At 39.8% G+C, this 20,360-nt stretch overlaps 1 protein-coding gene and 1 long non-coding RNA gene across 9 annotated transcripts in view; one reads left to right on the top strand and one right to left on the bottom strand.

Moving 5' to 3' along the window:
* The window catches only part of LPP (LIM domain containing preferred translocation partner in lipoma), a 692,297-nt gene that overhangs the window by 513,649 nt on the left and 158,288 nt on the right, over positions 1-20,360 (bottom strand). The window lies entirely within an intron of this gene.
* On the top strand, positions 7-18,780 carry LOC309660684. The gene is made up of 2 exons (XR_014263541.1): positions 7-6,410; positions 6,453-18,780. It is a non-coding gene; the product is annotated as an uncharacterized lncRNA (long non-coding RNA).

The following is a 20,360-nucleotide window of genomic DNA, read 5'->3' as shown; positions in this document are numbered from 1 at the left end:
GTAAATGAAACAGGTAAAGGTTACTCTTAGGTTCCAAGCTCTATTTATTCATTAACAATCATAAACTCTTCTATCTATACAGCAGTTTCTTGTTTGCAAAACACTTTCACATTCATTATCTCATTTCACCCCATGACAACCTGGTGAAGAAGCAGGAAGAGATTATTCTACCCACTTCTTAGGTGAGGAAACAGAAGCTCACAGAGTGATAAGGAGGATGAGAAGGGAACTAACATCTCTCTCTTGATTAACTTCACAAATGTCATGGGAAATGGGTATTATTGTCTTGATTTTACAGATGTGAAAACTGAAGTTCAGAAAAAGTAGGTAACTTGTCCCAGACTACATAGTATAGTACATGGCAGAGTGAGAGTTTGGACCCTCTGAGCTCTGCCTGTTCATCCAGTGGTCTTTCCTTTATACCTAGGATATTAGGTGGGAAAACACAAGGACAGACAACTCACTGACTAGATCCACTAGACTTAGTGGAAGAGGGAATAATGAAATAAAACCAGCTATTTGATTGATGTGAAGAAGTAGCAAAAACACATGGGATTTAGAGCCAGTCAGACCTGTCTTCCTCTTACCAGTGGTCTTAGGCAAGTTACTTAAGCCCCAAATGTCAATTTCCTTACATGTAAATGTGGCATATAATACCTACTTCATAGCCAGAGATGAGTTAAACTTTTTTTGGAAGATTTTTCTCCATTATTTCATATCTATAGGCATGGACAGCAGTGGTATACAAAATGGTAACATTTCTTCCTATGAGCCCACACTTATATGATCAAAGAATGATACTCTAAGCACGGAAGGCTAGAGGATATCTCTGGGTTGGGTATTTCCTTGATTTGTGACCCTAGTTTTAAAATACCACAAAATTTATCTGTATCAATCTTAACATGGCCTCACCTAACAGCAGCACAAAGAACTTTTGTTCCAAACGACAAAACCTCGAAAGTTAAGAATCATGTATCCCCTCAACCCCCAAAAGCAAAAAAAACTGCTTTAGGTGAATGGCCTGCAGGTTTATCACAGATCATTCTAAAGTTTGTGCCTGTATCGTGCTTTAGGTTTAGAGATATGGAGCTTCCAACAGGAGTGCAAGAACAAGGGGATTTGTTTTAACATAAGCATAGATTTATTGAGAAGTAAAGACCTCTGAGAAGTTTTATGAATATATCCCATTTTCATACAGGGCTCAAATCAGATTATATGAATAGAGCATGGTTGATAGGATACTCTGCAAGAAACTCTTATCATATGCCACCAATATCAAAACATTAATCATCTTTAACATTATACTTTATAGTTTGAAAAGTATTTCATGACCATGTTTTCTCAAATCATCCTCGACATAACCCCAATGAAACCTTACTAGCCCAATTCTACCAATCAGGAAACCAAACTTCAAAACTCACGTGGTTAACATGGAACAGATAAAAGTTTAACCTTGTATCTTGATCCCCAAACAAGTAAGGACTCTTCTACTACACGATGCAGCCTCCCATTTGGGGGCGCTCTATTTGGAGGGAAAGGTAAAATGAGTATATACCCAATTAAAGTCCATTGTCAAGGCACCAAAGCACATTTAGTATTGAGTCCTGATTCACTGGCAAGTGAAAGGAGAGAGACTTCACATCTGTGGTCTAACCAGAAGATGACACATTACTAAGCTGAGGCAAAAGAGTGTTCGATGCAGGGTTACCATGAACACTTTCTCAGCTCTCCCCAGTGAAGTTTCAGAGATGCGACATCCTTGGGCAAGCTATCGAAACACAAGCCACAGAAACAACAGAAGGCTGTACCACTGAATTTTCGTAAAGGGGTCTACATCACTAAGTTTCATCTCACACCGTAGAAAAGCTGAAACCTTCTAGCTAAGAAGTTCGCCGTCCTCTTCTCACACAGTTTGAGTGGCACGTGGCCTCAGTAACTCGAGTATTTCCCAATGCAGTGGAGTTCTCCACTAGACCCATAAAGACATCTGGGACAAGTGACAAATCCCACTCTAGCGTCTTGGTAATAAAGCCAGTTATCCTTGGCTGCCTCTGTAGATTTTATGATTGTTGGCCCAGAACCTGGCAGGTCTGCATCCTCTATCAAATCACCCATCCTCTCCCAAGAAAACTGTTCTCATCTCCAGAAGCAATTTCAGCCAAAAATAAAGAAATCAGTATGATCAACCTCTAACTTACAAAATTTCAACTTATTAATTAGAATCAGTGCAAAAGCAAGACTCACCAAACCTAGCTGGGACTAGTATAAAATAATTCATCATTTCTACTGTATTTGGGGGAAAACTGGAGAGAACAACAGAGCCAAAGGAAAAAACAGAGAGAGGGAGAGAGAGAGAGAGGAAAGAAAAATGATGGGGAATAAGGAAAAAAGAAGAGAGGAACGGGAGGACATGAGAAATGAAGAGAGCAGAGAGACCTGCTTCGACAGGTTCTTCACAAACCATGGTAACCTCTGGATTGACCACTGCACCCCAGAAAATTTTTTAGGCAACATAACTCTAGATGATGATCCTGACATTACGAACAAAAATTCCAACCAAATGGCATGAGAATCACTAAGGTCAATGTATAGATGCCCCTTAATACTTGATATTTTACAAGTGCTATAGTACAAATGAGCAGTTGACAGAGCCTTGTAAAAACTTCCTCTAAGCCAATAAACAAGTTAAGTCTTCAGTCTTGTGGTCCCAGATTTTCTTTCTGAGCAAGGGGGGTTATCTTGAAAAGAACACTGGATTGAGGACCTGGGTTCTGGTTTTAGCACTACAATTCCCAAGTCTTTTAAATCAGAAGTTGTATTAAATATACATTTTTCTACTTCTCTTTCCATGGGTCTTGACCATGGTTGTCCCTAAACCACTGTGAAAAGGCCAAGAATTATTTTGTCTAGACTTTGTACATTTTGGTGAGTTTTATGGATTGATAAAGGTGGTGGTGAGAGGATTACTTATAAATTAAACAATGTCATAATCTTAAACATGATTATTAGGAAGTCTGACCCCAAAAGCAATTGAAATGTGAGATTAGGCCAAAGGCTTTAGATGACAAACATGGAACGTCCTTCATTCCCATCATCAAATCCCGTATGAAGAACATTTTTAAATGCACGCTCACCTGATACACTAAGACGTTTATCAAGAATACAACGTACTCCATGGCTTATGAACAATTTGGTTGTCTCATTAAAGTAATGTTTGCCAGTATTTAATTGCTTCCCTCCCTGATTTTAATTTCCTCACCTGTCAGCATCTATCAAAGGCACTGAGATCTTCTGACATCCTGGCTGATTGTGTTGAAATTAATCAGATTTTTAAAAAGTAAATTGCATGGCCTAAAGGTAATGCTCATCTTCTTCATGTGATATTTATAAGGGTTCTATCAATGGAACTTATAATCTAGAAATTAAATCAGAGGCTTTAGGAATCCTAAGCAGAAATATAAGTAGCTCACAAATTTCCAGCACTGGACTTTAGAAGATCAGTACTTTAAAAAATTCAATCAACAAGTGTTTACTGCACATATAGCACTTGCCAGCAGTCACTATTGGGTAAACAGAAGAAAGTAAGACAAAGCTACCTCAGAAAGTTTAAGAAACAAGTGAAAATTATTTAATTAAGCTGAATTGACCTTGACAAAGTAGACAACCATCTGGTCACTCAAAAGATACATTTTGTATTTTCAACTGTGATCAGTTATATATATTGTGTTTTCACATGGATTAATGATATTATTCTTCACCTCAAGCCAATGAGGTGAAATTGGTATTATTGTTAGTAATAGTAGCAATATTCCTATTTGACAAGTGACAAATGTGAGGCACAGAGTAGAAAAGGGACTCTTTGATACCTGGTTATGGGCAGAGCTGGTTTGTGATCTAAATAAAATCAGACAATACAGCATGATCACTTTGAAATAAAGAGAGAAAAAATTATTTGTAAATCCTCCATACATAATTATTCAGTGCTAATTCTTGTGCTAATATCTATCTGTAACAATGCTTAAGATACTCACTAAGGAAACCCACAGGCACTAACCTGTTCTATAAGAAGTAAGGGAGATGATGGATGGGGAAAGACTTTGTAATGTGTCCTACCATCATGAGATTATTTTTATGTATTTATGTTATTATTCCTATCTTGGAATACAAAAATATGCATTCATGCAGTAATTAGGTCCCAAACACTGGTTCTAAGGCCCCTAAACTAAACAGAAAAAAGGCAAATGTTGCATGTATGCAATTCTGGGCAGCAGGGGTGGGGAAGTCAATGATAACACATAGAACTTAGAAGTTGGCTTTATAACCAAACATAACTAACCCCTAGTATATGGGTCTTATCTTTCCAGTGGACTCTAAGCCCCTACTCAGCCTTTAAGCGTATCTCCTGCTATGAAGCTTTTCCTGACCCAAAGGGGTTTGGCGAAGCAGTCTTTCCAAAGATGACCATAATGCCTAGTTTCATATCTAGATCACTAAAATTACCACACTGTTTTATAACTTTTCCTTGATTCTATGTCTTGAAGGAGAAACCTTGTCCAATTCAATTTCTTGAAACCAAACCCCAAATCCAGAATCTGGTCCTTAGCAGGTACTCAAGAAAACGTTTACTGAATGACTGCATGAACAAATGATAAAAGTGTTCTATGTAATTCCTATAGCGTTTAGATCAATACACTGTCATATAACAAGTGCTTAGTAAATGTCAGTTGAATTGAAATTAACTGAACAGTTAATTTAAAAAGCATATTGTTCAACTAAATGATTCTAAAAGCTACTAAGTGAGTGGTTCAGTGAAAAGTTAAGTAACCTGCAGTGGCCCAGCCATCATTAACCCAGTAGAGGGGTGAAGAAATGTTCTTCACAGGAAGAATAATAAAGGCTGAACATATGAACAGAAATGTAGGCAGGAGATGAGAAAATTCATGTAGAGGAAAACAATATTTGTCAAGAAAACCATGCTAAATGATATGAAATTTAAAAATAGAGGGGGAAAATAATCTAGAGATAATGGAAATTTCTTTTAAAATTATAGGTATAAATAAAATCCAAACAAGGAACAATGGAAAAAGAAAGAGGAAGGAGAGATTCTTGAAATAATGAATACTAAAAACCAGGTCATATGTGGAAAAAAAGAAAATCAAAGACAGAACGGTATATATATATATATATATATATATATATATATATATATATATATATATACACACATACATACATACATATATATTTAAATATAAAACTATATATATATATATAAAACTGAATCACTGTGCTATACACCTGAAACTAACACGATATTGTAAATCAATTCTACTTCAATAAAAAAAATTAAAGATTTTTTAAAAAATTGATCAAGTCAAAAGTAATATCTATTACATGCTATGTTTCTGTAACTGAGCTAAGCCCTTCACATATTTTAATCCTTAAAAATATTCTTAGAAGTCATTATATTTCCCTCTTGCGTCTGAGTAAAGGAATGCTTAGAAAGAGTAAGTAAGCTGATCAAGTTCACACACCTAGTAAGTTAGGGTACTAGAATTCATATCCCAGGTTTTAGGCCCCCAAACTCATACTGTTCTCAGTATAATAACAAAGAAAAGAAGTCGGTTTGAAAGAGGCATTTAGAGTTGGATGGCAAGATGGAACTCTAGAAAGTGGTATGAAATAGGGAAGGCATAAGGAATATGAGCATCCTGGGACATAAGTAGCAAGAAAAAGACTGAAGGAGGAAAGAAGATGGATAGGGAATCAAAGCTATCTTGAGGTATCTGAGGATGTGTCCTGTATAAGTCATATTATACTTTTGAATAATCTACAATGCTGGAACTATTAGGGTTAAAATGATAGAAAATCCAGTTTCAGAGCAATGCAAAGGAGAACATTAAACATGAAGTGGTCCAGCAGCAGAACCAATTGCCCCCAAAGAATTAGAAGTGGTCTAGTAGAGGCTAAGTGGCCATCTGCCAGGAAAGGCATGCATGACATTTGGCGGGAGGGACTCAACATGAGAAGACGGGCCAGTGCCGCTCTGTGTTTCAGAGATTTAGCTGGCCAATATTGAGGCATAAACAATAGCTCAGATCACTAGATAAAAATCTGAAGAATGCCCTTTGAAAAAGAGATAAAAATAACATCCACTCAACACATCCATGGAGCTCCTATGATGCACCAAGCATAGGACAGACCCAAGCTCCAGAAGTTCCGACAAGACAGCGGAAAACATTGTGAAGAGTTAGAACTATTGCTAGGCAATTTTTGAGCCTAATAAATGGCTGGGAAAAACCATAACTAGAAGTCTAAAAAAGAAAGAAAAAAGACTTAATGGTTTGCAGGTAACTAAGGGCCGGAAACATCAGTTTTGTGGAAAGAAAAGGAAGTTACCAAAGGCCTAGGTTTAGGGAAGAGTTGATTCACAGAGGTGACCAAAGGCCTAGGTTTAGGAAAGAGTTGATTCACAGGGGTGACCAAAGGCCAAATCTGATCACATTTTGGGGTAATGAAAACAGACATGGGGGAAGAATCAGAAAGTTAGAAAACAAAGTTTAGCTCACAAAGTTCACAGGTAAGGGAAAGCAATCAATGTTGGATGAGAAATAGGAAAAAATGACATCTTGCAAAAGAACATCCAACTTATTTGAAAATGAGAGAACAATACATTTGGGAGTCTGCAAACCTACTTTTACGGCTTGCCAGACATACTCATTTTCATACACTGCAACTGCTTTCAACCCCCAACCTCCCTCAAAACTACTCTAAAACAGGAGGAAGGTATTAAAGAGAAAATGCAATGCCTAGGTCTGGTTCTACTGCCTCTCTCAGCATCCTTCATTGCAATTTCAAAATCTGACCAATATTTATTGAAGGAGTCATCACATAAAACATTAACATAAGCAAAAGCAAAATTAAGAGTAATTTTTATTGGACAACCTCCCTCCTTCAGGGAAGGGGAGAAGGAAAGAGAGAGAGAGGGAGAGAGAGGGAGAGAGAGGGAGAGAGGGAGAGAAGAAGAGAGGGAGAGAGGGGGAGAGAGAGACAAGTTTTAATAGAGAATTGAAGGTTGAGGGTGGCTGGCCAGTGAGATGACTTGTTGTGATATGAAAGATAATGGTTGTGTGTACAATTTCCTTTTCTGTGACTTTTAACTAATCTAGGTGAAGAAGGAAGTCGTTGCTTCAGCCCAAACTCACTGATTCTTTTCTCCCCACAAAGCTGGAATTCTAAACCAGAAAATGAATAAGCAGTCAACTGCTCCCTCACCTTCTCTCCACTTGGCAAAGACAAAGCATGCTCTGTTTAAAGAGGCAGCAGTGGTAACTACTGAAATATTGAAAAGCAGAAGAGAGAGCAGTGGTGAAGTGGTGAGTACAGAGTAGGGAAAATATGCAAAGGGTTTAATATGCAAAAAATATGGAAATCTTCCTAAATATGTTCAATAATTATATACTTTGGCATCACCATATTCACAAAAGAATGTCACGAACATCTACCTTGAAATTTCTGAAACTGAAACAGGAAATCAAAAGAAAAAAAGAAAGAGGAATGCACTAACAACTGAGCTCTTGTCCCTGTTCTACCACTAACCGGTGGGGCTGTCTTGGGTTGGTCTTTTCCAGCTCCCCTCTGTCATAAAATGCAAAGACTGGATTAGATCAGTGACTCTCAGTGTGTGATCCATAAACTCGTAGGTCCTCTAGACCTTTTCAGGGGAGTGTAAGTTCATAATACTAAGACGTTATAAACCTTTTTCACTGCGTGGACATTTACACCAATGGTGCAAAAGCAATAAGTGGGTAAAAATGGCTGGAGTTTTAACATGAATCAAGGAAGTGGTACCAAATGTACTGATAGCCATTGTACTTTTCACCACCAAGCACCCACAGTAAAGGGGGGGGGGGGTGCAGGGGGATTGTTTCACTTAAGACTGTCCTTAATGAATTAAAAATCCTTAATTTTATTAAATCTCAGTCCTGAGGTTTTCACATCTTCTTCATAAGACTGATACATCTTTTTAATATTCTGTGTGAGATAGTAGGAAGTATTCACAAAGCACTTCTGCTGAATCCCAAACTATAATGGTTGCCTCCAAGAAACACACGTGTGTGATTGTTTATATCGAGAGATGAACTAACAGCTCTTTGCATGAGACACCATTTTTATTTGAAAGAATGAGGGACAAACTGTGGTCATTCTGACTTGGTCATGTCATACATTTTCTCAAAAATAAACCAAAAGAACCTATCATTTCAAGAAAAACAGCTAACAGGATTCATTGTCGTTGATAAAACTCAAATGTTAAAGTGAAAATTAGAATTTTTAAAACCTTGCATCTACTATTATGCACTTGACATCTTCCTAATACTTAAAACACTCTTTTTTGATGAAATCAGTGGTGATATTAATGAATGTAATTGTTTTTTTAAATGCTAAAGAATAAAACATGTCAACATTTCGAAGATACGCATAACTCCGTGAACCAAATAACCAGTGAATGATGTTACACAATCATAGGTGAAGATCAATTCAAAGTAAAAATTAGACCAGTGGATTTTAATATAATGGATTATTAAAAAAAAAGATTTATTGATATGAGTTCAGACTTCACATTGCAACTAAACTTTAAGAAACTACCACTTGTCAAATTTTGGTGTATTATCAAAGAAGAAAATCCACAATTACCTCTTTTTTTACTTCCTTTTCCAATCCTTTCTGTAAATCCTTTCTGGATTTTCTTCATAAATTTTAATCAAAATACATGTTGCAAAAAATACAACACAGAGGTAAGAATCCAGTTGCCACTTTTTTCACTAATTTCTTTGTTTATTTTGGAAAATGTACTTATTCTCATACAAATATTTTTATTAAAATATTGGTTTTATTTTTGTTTAATTTCTAAGATAGTGAATAGCATTAGTTATCACTCACATAAACAAAAACTCATTTTTAAGAATGTAAATAGGTCCTGAAACCAAACCACTGGACTTGATGGGATTTATGTCTGCTCCCTTCCCACCTCCTACTAATCTTCTTTGGTTCTAAACCTTTAGGGAAGATACAGAGTGGCCTCAGTTCTGCGTTCAGATCCTGCTACCTGTTTACCTTCACGCAGCTGCAATGTTAGTGAGCATTTAGAAACACTGAAACATCTGTATGGCTTCACCATGGAGTAGTCCTTTGGTTAGTCAACAGACATTCACTGGGTGCCTTCCGTGGGGGCAGCCACTGGTTAATATGGCAGGTGGACCAGAGTCCAGACTCCATTACTACTTAAGGGATGCTCTTGGTCAAGATACAAAACCTCTCTAAACCTGTTTCTTTAATGTAAAAATGAGCATGACATTAGGACCCACTCAAGATTACTGTGTCGCTCCAGTGAAATGATCCACTGAAAAGCTCAGTATACACAGCGCCTGGCCTATAGTAAAAACTCAGTAAATCTTACCAACCGTTATTATAACTAGGATGCCTCTTACCAAAACAGACTGTTTGCCATGAACATGAAAGAAATAAAAACAGTTTAACATGTATATTATCAGGGGCTTAAAACTCAACCCCAGTTACCAAAGCATTCAGCTCCATGGAAACATAGAAGCAAAATTATCCAGGAGCACTTGTTTCTCACTTCAAGAACAAGAATCTGGGGAGTTCCTTGGTGGCCTAGTGGTTAGGATTCCAGGCTTTCACTGCCATGGCCCGGATTCAATCCTTGGTCGGGCAACTGAGATCCTGAAAGCCGCAGTGAGGCCAGTAAATAAATATATAGATAGATATAAATAAATAAATAAATAAATAAATAAATAAAATGTCATTCTGTTTTAAAAAAAAAAAAAAAAAGAACAAGAATCTGTCTGTGACCAGGAATGAAATCAGGGTTGTAATAATGACCCAGCCACTGCATAATTGCCTAAACTTTCCGTGGTCAAACGAGCAAGCAGTTCATACTCAGCATCATTCTCAGCACTGTGGGGACAGGACAAAGGACAAGAGGGGAGTGAGGATTCAAACCAAGTTCCTGACTAGACAAAACTTTGACTTTTCTTTTGTTTGAGCAAAAAGTCATGTTCATTTTATCTCTTCACTCCACTTCATTTGAAACCCAAAAGGAATGCGGTTGGGGAAAAATAAGGATGTTTGTCAATCTGAGGTCAGACCAAAAGTGAAAAGAGATGCCCTAATATTGCTAAGAATGGATTATAAGTAGGAGAGAGGAGGTCCTTGATAAGTTTCTTTCTTTTTTTCTTTTTTTCGTTTTTTTTGACCGCATGGCACGGCATGCAGGATCTTAGTTTCCGGACCAGGGATCGAACCCATGCCCCCTGCGGTGGAAGCGCATGGAGTCTTAACCACTGGACCACCAGGGAAGTCCTGATAAGTTTCTTTAAATAAAAAATATAATCTGGAGGAACAGACAAATGCACACTTACCTCCAAATTTTTATAAATATATAAGGTACTAATCATTAAACTAGTTATATTGATGAGGCCCAAATTTCACTTTTAAACAGAAAAAAAAAGATGTCTTTATTTCACTTTATTTCATCAACTCTAAGTATAACCACTTCTAGTGTCAATATCTTACTAGCCTGATAAGACTTCAACTGCTGATTTAATAGAATGATGTAAGTTATGCTTCCAGAATAATGTATAGAAACGATCATGCCCCCTTAACAGCACTTGGATCTTCAATCAGGAAATTCAATTTTAGCTGCAAAACTATGTTTTGGCAAAAGTGCAATTGAACTCAGTGTACTTGTCACATTTCTAAATATACTCCAGTCACCATGACAACAAGGGAGACTGATGGATCGCTTAAAAGAGTACGGTATATTTAATTGTCAGCATTTTAAACTGACTCAGAAAAATGCTGTGTGATAGGTCTACTCTCACCATGGTTACTGCCAGCTGAGTCCATAATAATAAAAGGTTCACATACACACGTCGACAACGTGCGCACAAAGAACATAAAACTCGGAAGGCCCTGTATTTCCAACCAGGCCAATCGCCAAACTTAAGGCTTTAGAAAGACATGTTCTCATTAAGGTGCCACTCAAGAACCTCTCTCCCAGATTTTCAGGACCTGCATCTGTACCCAAGGCCACTAGAGCAAATCCTAAATCAGATTCCAATGCCTGCTCCACCTCTTAGACTAAAGATAAAGACCAACTTAAGGTTAATTTCTCCTGGAACATATCTGGAAGAGGGAAGAAAGAGACTCTTCCTTCCTTGCATGTAGATTTGTTTCCAAATGACGATCTTCTGGGACCCATTCGTTCCCTAAATAACCATTTCCCAAGTGCCTCTCCTATGTAAGGCAATCTTCCACAGGCTGGGGATATAGTGGCAACAGACAAGGTCCCCAACCTTTAGAGAGCTGACATCCTAAAACAAGAGGAAGATAAAGATATCAATAAATAATCCTTCAAGAGAATGAGATAATCCAATTACCTAATCCATTAGAGTATACTATAAGCAGTGCCTGGTGTATAGTAAGCACTCAGCAAGTATGCAGAAAGGTCACAAGGGGAAGTCATAAAAGTATCGAGACCGTTTCAGACTCTATTGCCATAGTCAAGGTTATGAATGGTGACTTCGGGTGGGTCACTAGTCTATCCCAGTGCTTTTCCACGGCGCACGCTCACCTGCTCAACCACCTCTTACAAAAGAGGTAGTGAGAACAATCAAAATCAGGAAATGTTCCAGAGGCAGAACAAACACACACTAGCCAAGCAGAGCAAAGGGGGTAGGTGGTAGCAAGTGGCATTGGATGTAGGCCATGCAGCCCCATAGGGAATGTGCCCCAGGTTTCAGCAGGTCTGGAAGGGGCTTGAGACGCTGCCTGTCTAGCGAGCTATGAGGCTGCTGCCCGGGGAACCGCAGTTTGAGAACCAGGGCTCTAGGAACGTCTGGAGGCAGGAACACCAGTCGGGCAGGAGGCAATGAGAACATGTCTTAGGGCAATAATAGGTGGAACAGAGAAAAGGGAAAATATCCCAGAGATGTAGCAAAAAAAAGATAGTATCCAAAACTTGAGGCCAAACAATCCATGAGCGCAAATATAAAGGAAGATGGTAGAACTGATTCCAAGCTTTCTTTAATGACTTTGTTCACTCAATAGATAGTTTCCATCTTTCTAGTACAAAGCCCTTTCACAACTAATGTTTCCTGTAGCCACAGTCTATCCCTATAGGGCAGCATCAAGGAAAATGATTGTGGTGACATAATAACAATAACAATAGCAAACACAATACCAGTCATTTATTGAGAGCTTATTCTGTGCCAGGCACCTTACTCCACGTGCTACCTCCAGTACTGACCCAATCCTACCCCTGTTTCACAGGAGATGAAACTGAAGCTCAGCATGTAGCTCGCCCAGAATCACACCTGCTTCGACTGGACTCAAACACGGGAACGGACGCTATAATCCATGACCTTCACCTCAATCCTGCCTGTGAAGTTAAATCTATAGGAGAATTAGATGCCCATGGAGGGCATTCATCCTCAAAGTCAGGCTTCTCTTCTAATCTGACTAAGCTTTAAGACTGCAAGTGGCAAAGCTTGATCCACGGGCTCTATCTAGTAGCATAGGAGTGAAGCAACCAAGGTCAGCTGGCCTGTCTGGAGCAAGGCTGTGACTCATTTCATACCCTCACAAAACAAACATGGCTTGAGTGTTTCTGTGCTCACACTCACATTTCTATATACCTACTCCATGTGCTTTTCCATGGCCCCAGGCTTACCCTCTCAACTTGATTCTGCTTTGCTTTATACCTTTTTCTGCCCGGAGAGTAACAAGCTCTCTAACCATTGATGTATTTGGAGTAAGGATGTGAGAAAGAGGCCCTCGTTTGTGAAGATGCATGGTGAACGGTAGTGGATATTGACAAGGCATCAGCAGGTAAGAAAGATGAGCTTAGACATTTGCCAGCCCAGGAAGTGGGTAAGAAATGAACCACAAGACCTTCCTTCTAGTCACCCACACTGTGCTTTCCCAGGATGATTCACAGGTACGGCTCCACGGACCTGACAAAGGGGACTGTCTTCAGGAAGATGAAAGCATGTTTTTAGGTCTGCTCTCTCTCTTTTTTTATTTGTTCTTTCTTGAGTAGTAACTATTAATTGTGCTAGGCGGGCAGTACAGAGATGAGTCTACCGGGAAACCAGCACAAATCCATCAAGTGCTTTTAGTCTGAGCTTTTTAGAAGCAATTGTTTACTACATTTTCCCTGCTCTTTTTCTCACAGCTAGAATTAAAGTGGATTTTACCACACGATCACCGCAGTGCCCTCCTCCCCCACCTCCAAATGAAGACAGAAGATGGCTAGTGGTCTATCACCAGCAAAATCACAAGACCTGTGTGAGAAAACCAATTCATTTAGTGTTTGTAAAGCCTAAGGATTGGTCCCTAAAATAAGTACTGCACCTTTATTAACATACGAGAACCCTGTGATGGAGATATTGTCCCATTTGAACCGATGAAGAAATTTATGCTCAGAGATAATATGTTACTTGTCTAGAGTCGGAAAACTAGAAAATAGCAGAGCTAGAAAGTAAACACAGGTCTTCTGACTCCAAAGCCAATACTTTTTCCACTCATTACAGCCGCCATGTACACACTTCCAAGAGAATGCACGACCTTCCATTCTGTTCAGCAGAAGAATCAAAGCTTCAAATAGTCTTAGAAATAGGCTGTATATTGGCTTCCCTGGTGGTGCAGTGGTTGAGAATCTGCCTGCCAATGCAGGGGACACGGGTTCGAGCCCTGGTCTGGGAAGGTCCCACATGCCGTGGAGCAACTGGGCCCGTGAGCCACAACTACTGAGCCTGCGCGTCTGGAGCCTGTGCTCCGCAACAAGAGAGGCCGCGATAGTGAGAGGCCCGCGCGCTGCGATGAAGAGTGGCCCCCGCTTGCCACAACTAGAGAAAGCCCTCGCACAGAAACAAAGACCCAACACAGCCATAAATAAATAAATTTTAAAAAAAAGAGAAGAAATAGGCTGTATATAACCAAAAAAATCTCTTTTGAGAGGCCTTTATTAGGAATAGTGAGCTACAAAGCCATTGTAGATTCTATAAGCCTTGGCTCTAACCGAGGCAACATGTCCTGGACTACATCTGGACATTAGGTAGAGTCTGCACCATTCATAATGTAAAATAAAAAATCATGGAGGCTCCTGAATTTCCCAGCACAGGGTTCAGGCCAAATAACAACATAGCACAAAGCCTGCTCTCTCACCCAGCCCCAGGGCTTATACTGAAGAAGGAACACTCAAGGGAATGAACGTAATGGAAGAGTAAGGGCCGGTAAGTCATGTATTCACAGAGGCTCTGGCTCAGCATGAAGCAGAATAAAATTTAAAAACCAGATGAAAAGTTAATATAGCCCAAGCTTAAACTCATTTTTCATTAGTATTCCTAGATCCTCCAAAGCATAGGTAGATAATGAAAAGCATCCAACAAGAGGAAAAATAAGAATAATCCAGTCTTCAGGCCCTTAGATTTAATATCTGAACAAGATGAGGATTAATTTGTGCAAGCAGCATCTTTTTCTGTCTCCCCTTACCCAGGGGGGTGGTAAACTTAATAAGCATTTTGAAAAGATTCTTTATCATAAGCAAAGCTGACAGGGACACCTGATGAGAATGATAATTAAATCAAGAAGTAAATAAACACTTGGATCAATGTTCTTTACTTTTCATGACTGACTTAAGAAAAAAGGGTGCCTTATAAAGGGGGATATTTCTCTCTTCCAACCATAAATATAAGGTAGCTTCATAAGGTTTTCACTTCTTTAAAAGTTATTTTGCTTCTGAACAAATGCCAGTTAACCACCTTCTATGTGTTAGTGTGTGGTTTGGGGGGAAAGGATGGTAGAAAGAGAAAGGACACCATCCCTATTTTCAAAGAGCTCAAAGTCTGGTACCTGAAGCCAAGCACAAAATGTTGTGATTTTTTTTTTTAAGTCAGCAAGTTATGTTCTCAATTATGAAAATACCAAATGTCAGATTCTTCTCCAGTCCAAGCAATCATGTAAAATGAACTAATTCTTCTGAATCAGACTTTTTTTTAATGAAAATTATGACTGTTGAAGCCTTTCCTTTTAATGCCAGCATTATTAGAACTCAGAGGAGAACACAAGGTCAATTCACTGTGCTCCCTACTTTTCCCAGGTTCTAACCACTGTCCAACAGAAATATAATGTGAGCCACATATGCAATTTAAAATTTTCTAGCCACCACGTTTTAAAAGAATATTAAAAAGAAATTTATCTTACAAATAGATACAAAATTTTATTCTTTCAGCATGTGGCAGTAGCCACATTTCAAGTGCTCAATAGCCACACGTGGCTAGTGGCTGTCATACTGGACAGCACATCTCCAACTTCTCCTCAACCTTCACCTAACAGAGTGAAACATTTGTTGCAGAAAGGTAACAAGTTTTACAATAGCTATTAAGATACTCCACTCCCACAGGCAGACCCAACTCACCCAATATTGCAAAGTATTTCTCTCAACCGTATACCTCGAGACCAAGAGATTGTAGGTCACTGTGAAAGCAAATGCAAGAGAGAGAAAATGCTCCATCTCATATGTGAGGATGAGGAAAACCAAAGAGGACCAAGGATTATGACTAACAAAATAGCAACTTAGGGCTTCCCTGGTGGTGCAGGGGTTAAGAATCCACCTGCCAATGCAGGGGATACAGGTTCGAGTCCTGGTCCGGGAAGATCCCACATGCCACGGAGCAACTAAGCCCGTGCGCCACAACTACTGAGCCTGCGCTCTAGAGCCTGCGAGCCACAACTACTGAAGCCCACGCACCTAGAGCCCATGCTCTGCAACAAGAGAAGCCACCGCAATGAGACGCCCGCGCACCACAACAAAGAGTAGCCCCCACTTGCTGCAACTAGAGAAAGCCCGCACACAGCAACAAAGACCCAACGCAGCCACACATACATACATACACACATACATACATAAATAAATATATTTATTTATTTAAAAAAAAAATAGCAACTTAGCCACTCTACCCACTGGGATACTGATATCATCACACAGAGGACCTGAGATTCTACCCTCAAATCTTTTGTGTCTTGAATCAAGGTTTGTTTTCCAACTCTAGTCATCAGTACTTCTCTTCCCAACCCAACTGTGTATCCTCTGAGAATAAGACAAGGTAGGTAAAAATTCAGTAAATGTGCAATGCGTCAATGCATGAAGCTACAGAAAAAAAGAAGTGAGAAACACTTCACCTTTTCATATCTTCTGGTTTGGGTCTGTGAATATGGAAGATTCCGTTCCCTTGTCAAATGCTAAAGAGCTCTCCGTCTATCACTTTTTTCCCCAAGATAGGAAGGAGGATGATAATGGCTGGCATCCCTGAAGCCATACCAATCAAGGAGAAGGATCATCTCCAGAAGTCTGGCAGAGCCCATCTCTCTCTCTTTCCTGCCTTCCCTAGTGTTCTCCTTTCTGTTGGAGATTTGGTTTCTAAGGTGGGCCCCAATCCCTGTGTTGTTCATTGGGTAAGAATGCACAAAACCAGCACCGTCGTTCAACTCTCCCCACAGGCAAGGCCCAGGGTTAGGACTGGAGAAATGTTGAAGCCAGCCCCAAGATGAGCCTCACGTCAGAACCACATTTTCTAACTGAGCTTTGGCAGACACTTGCTTTAGGAGTTTTGCACTTCCGTTAGAATGAAGCTGGTAGTTTGAAGACTAGTCAGCGATGGTCACCACTAATGTGTCAAGATGTCCGAGTGTTAACAGTCCCAGACAAATAGTCTTTAGTTAAAACATAATAAAACAAAACTGATCAACAGCAATGTTAACATCCTAGTGAGAGGTCACGTTAATATCATGTAGTCCCTGATATGAAGCCATGAGAAGGGCTTTACCTCTATGGTGGTCTTCCCAAAATCCACAAGCCTAGTCTAATTATGTGAAAACATCAGAGGGGCATTCTACAAAATACCCTGCCCAGTACACTTAAAAAGTGCCAAGATCATAAAAAGCTAGGAAAGGCTGAAAATGGTTACAGACGGGAGACTAAGAAGACATGATGACCAAACGCAGAAGAGTATGCTGAACTGGATCGTGGAACAGACAAAAAGCATTAGTGGAAAAACGGGAAATCCAAATAAAAGTTGTAGATTAATTAACCATGTGAACTGATGATACTTTCTTAGCTTTGATAAATGTACTTTGGTTACGTGAGCTATTAACAGTAGCAGAAGCTGGGTGAAGTGTAAAAAGGAACTTTCTACTCTTTTCGTAACTCACCAACAGAAACAGGTAAAAATTACTGGGGAAATGAACACCCTCAGGCTGCTTCCAGCCAAACCAAAACTCGATCAGGAAAAGAGCTGACAACACTGAACTGCGAGAAAAGACATTACATAAAGTGACTTCTTGCTTTTTGTTGTTCTTATAATAAATTAAAAAACATTTCCAATTAGTTAAAAGATTCACTGCAAGCTAGAAATTAGCTGAATTAAAAAGATTTTTTTAATTATAAATAAATAAAGGAATCGAATGTGAAAGGACAACTTGGCCCAAAAACAAAAAAAAGTAATAATTGAAAAAGTCACGTTTGCTAATTATTGAAATTTTTAATTTTATATTTGGACTGGCATTATACAGGGAATCATCTTCCCAAATCATGTTTGAAAGTTTCAAAGATTATATTGGCTCTGTTTTACTGAAAAAGAGTCTGTCTCCATCTGTGCTAAGAAGAAAAAGTGCTTAGCCAACACATTCACAGGGTTTTCAGATAGCAGTGTGTCCAGACTTTTTTAGTTCCCATCCCAAGTATCTGTGAAACTATATAACCTAGGCTGGAAAAAATCCTTTTCAAGGAATCATGACACTTTTTTTTTTCAAATTTTTCTTTCAAAAGTCAGTTTTTCTTCAACTCAGTTGACTTGATTCACCAAACCAACCGAAGTCTAAAGCATAAGAGAAACTAAATTATACCATCTTCCATAGATAGGCAGATAGAGAGGTAGGTGGGTAGATGGGTGGGTAGGAGAGTAGACAGAGGGAGGGAGGAAGGGAGGGGGGAAGGGAGAGGGGAGGAGAAGGAGAGAAAGGGAGAGGGAGAGAAAGGGAGAGGGAGAGAAAGGGAGAGGGAGAGGGGGAGAGAGAGAGAAAGAGAACAAGAATAAAAGCTAAGATTGTCTGAGCCCAGTATGTAAGCTGAAGTCCTCCATTAAAGGAAAAGGACTTTTGGAAACATTTTACTCCTTCCCAAAGCCTTAGCACTGTAACAGAAATATCAACATATTCACTGAGAATTTTTTTAGCCCTAGTTTTAGAAAAATGTTTTCCCTTCAACAAAGGTAGTGAGTGTTATAGAAACCAAGTCATGAAGCCCAACACTTTTTGGATGAGGAAACAGTGAAGCTAAAACAGAAATGGAATTACACAAATCAGCTCTTTCCTGTCAGAACCCCTCCTAAACACTCCTTCAGATATTTAACCTTGAATTAAAAAGCAAGGCCCAAAACAAATTTTTTTCTTTTTAAAAGGCAAGTATTGGGCTTCCCTGGTGGCGCAGTGGTTGAGAGTCTGCCTGCCAATGCAGGGGATGCAGGTTCGAGCCCTGGTCTGGGAGGATCCCACGTGCCACAGAGCAGCTGGGCCCGTGAGCCACAACTGCTGAGCTTGCACGTCTGGAGCCTGTGCTCCGCAACAAGAGAGGCCGCGATGGTGAGAGGCCCGTGCACCGCGATGAAGGGTGGCCCCCGCTTGCCGCAACTAGAGAAAGCCCTCGCACAGAAACAAAGACCCAACACAGCCAAAAATAAATTAATTAAATAAATAAATAAATAAAATAATAAAAAGGCAAGTATTGTGAACAAAGTGCCATGCTAATGGCAGGATACGGAGACAAATAAAGAAGACAAGGCCATCCCTGACCTTAAGGAGCTTTAGAACCACTCTTACAGTCCTTGGAGGGCATGTGGAGGGCTTCCTTGGAGACGGCTCGTCTCTGAGGATGCTCTTTTCCCTGCAACCTCTTTGTTTGTGTCTGCCTGTCCTCTCACACTCCAGATAGACAGGGTCCAAAGCCACTGCCGGTACTTTTCTAGTCGCTCCTTCGCTATCACACACCCTGACTCTAGTCTCCTGTTCTCCCACCTCTAATTTTTACTTTTACTTTTCCACTGAGACTTCCAGCTCCTAAGATCGTCTCTTTCCTCCCTGGGCGCCATCCCTTCATGGCAGCATTTTTTTTCCTGGTTGAAGGTAGAGCCCACGTACTACATTTCAGGCATTATTTTGGCCCTTTATCTGTGCTAACCATCCCCAGTGTTGGATAAATACAACAATCTGCCTTCCCAGCTCTCACACCTAGTAAACATAACCTTAACAGACTAAATTATCGACAATGCAAAAATAACTTCAATAACAACCCTCTCGATTTACAGGGTAGAGCTAATGAAGCATTTCCTTACTTATTAACCTCATTTGATTCCCACCACCCTAGTAAACAGGCACAGGAGAACTAGATACCCATTTAACAGAGGGGAAGCAAAGTTGCAGAGATGGGAAGTAACCTCTACCAAGGGCTCATAGGAAAGTTCTGGCACTGCTGAAACTGGGCCCCAAATCTTCTCATATGTGGCCCAAGGCGATTTCCATTATCCCTAGGTTCTACGATCCCCTGCACAACAAACGACACACCAGGAACGGAGAGGACAAATCTTAACCTACACCAGAATTAGACCGGCATTTTTAGTTGATTTAGAAAGGGGGGAAGACTCAAAGAAAAAAGTTCTCCAACTGATTCTGGTAGAGACGATTAGCAGAAATATCTTGTAAAGAACGTGGGTGTCCTGGAAGACTCATCGTCGTCGTCATTATAATTTCTAATCATGCTATGTGGGCAGGTGTCCGTGCAGCAGAAACACCATTGGCACCCAGATTAGCAATTTCATCAGGAGACTAGAAACTATGTCTGCAGTTCTTAGACCTCAGAGCCTGAATCACAGCTTTCCCCTCCGGGATCAGCAAATAAACTGCCTATGCCTTAGCAAGGATTGTTAAGCCTGCCGAGGGAGGTCATCAAATACCAGGTCCATCAAAAAGCACACACTGGTGCAAAGTACAGGAGGCCTCCCGGGAGCCCGGAAATACCACTAAATGCAGAGACAGAAGGCCGGAGTTGTAGTCCCACGTTATGCCTCTAATTCACTGAGTAACGTTGAATGAATCATTTGCCTTCTTTGCATTTTTGTTTTTCATTCTCAGCTGAAAATTGAGAGTTTTTGAACTTAAACTATGGTTTTCAAATGAGACATGGGAGGAGGTCAGGAGGGAAAGCAGCCAGCAGTAGGGTTTTGGGC

Source organism: Balaenoptera physalus (assembly GCF_965194825.1).
Source record: "Balaenoptera physalus genome assembly, chromosome: 4".
In the NCBI taxonomy this organism is placed as follows: domain Eukaryota; kingdom Metazoa; phylum Chordata; class Mammalia; order Artiodactyla; family Balaenopteridae; genus Balaenoptera; species Balaenoptera physalus.
Note: the sequence above shows the minus strand (reverse complement) of the source record. Positions and strands in the feature narration are given on the sequence as shown.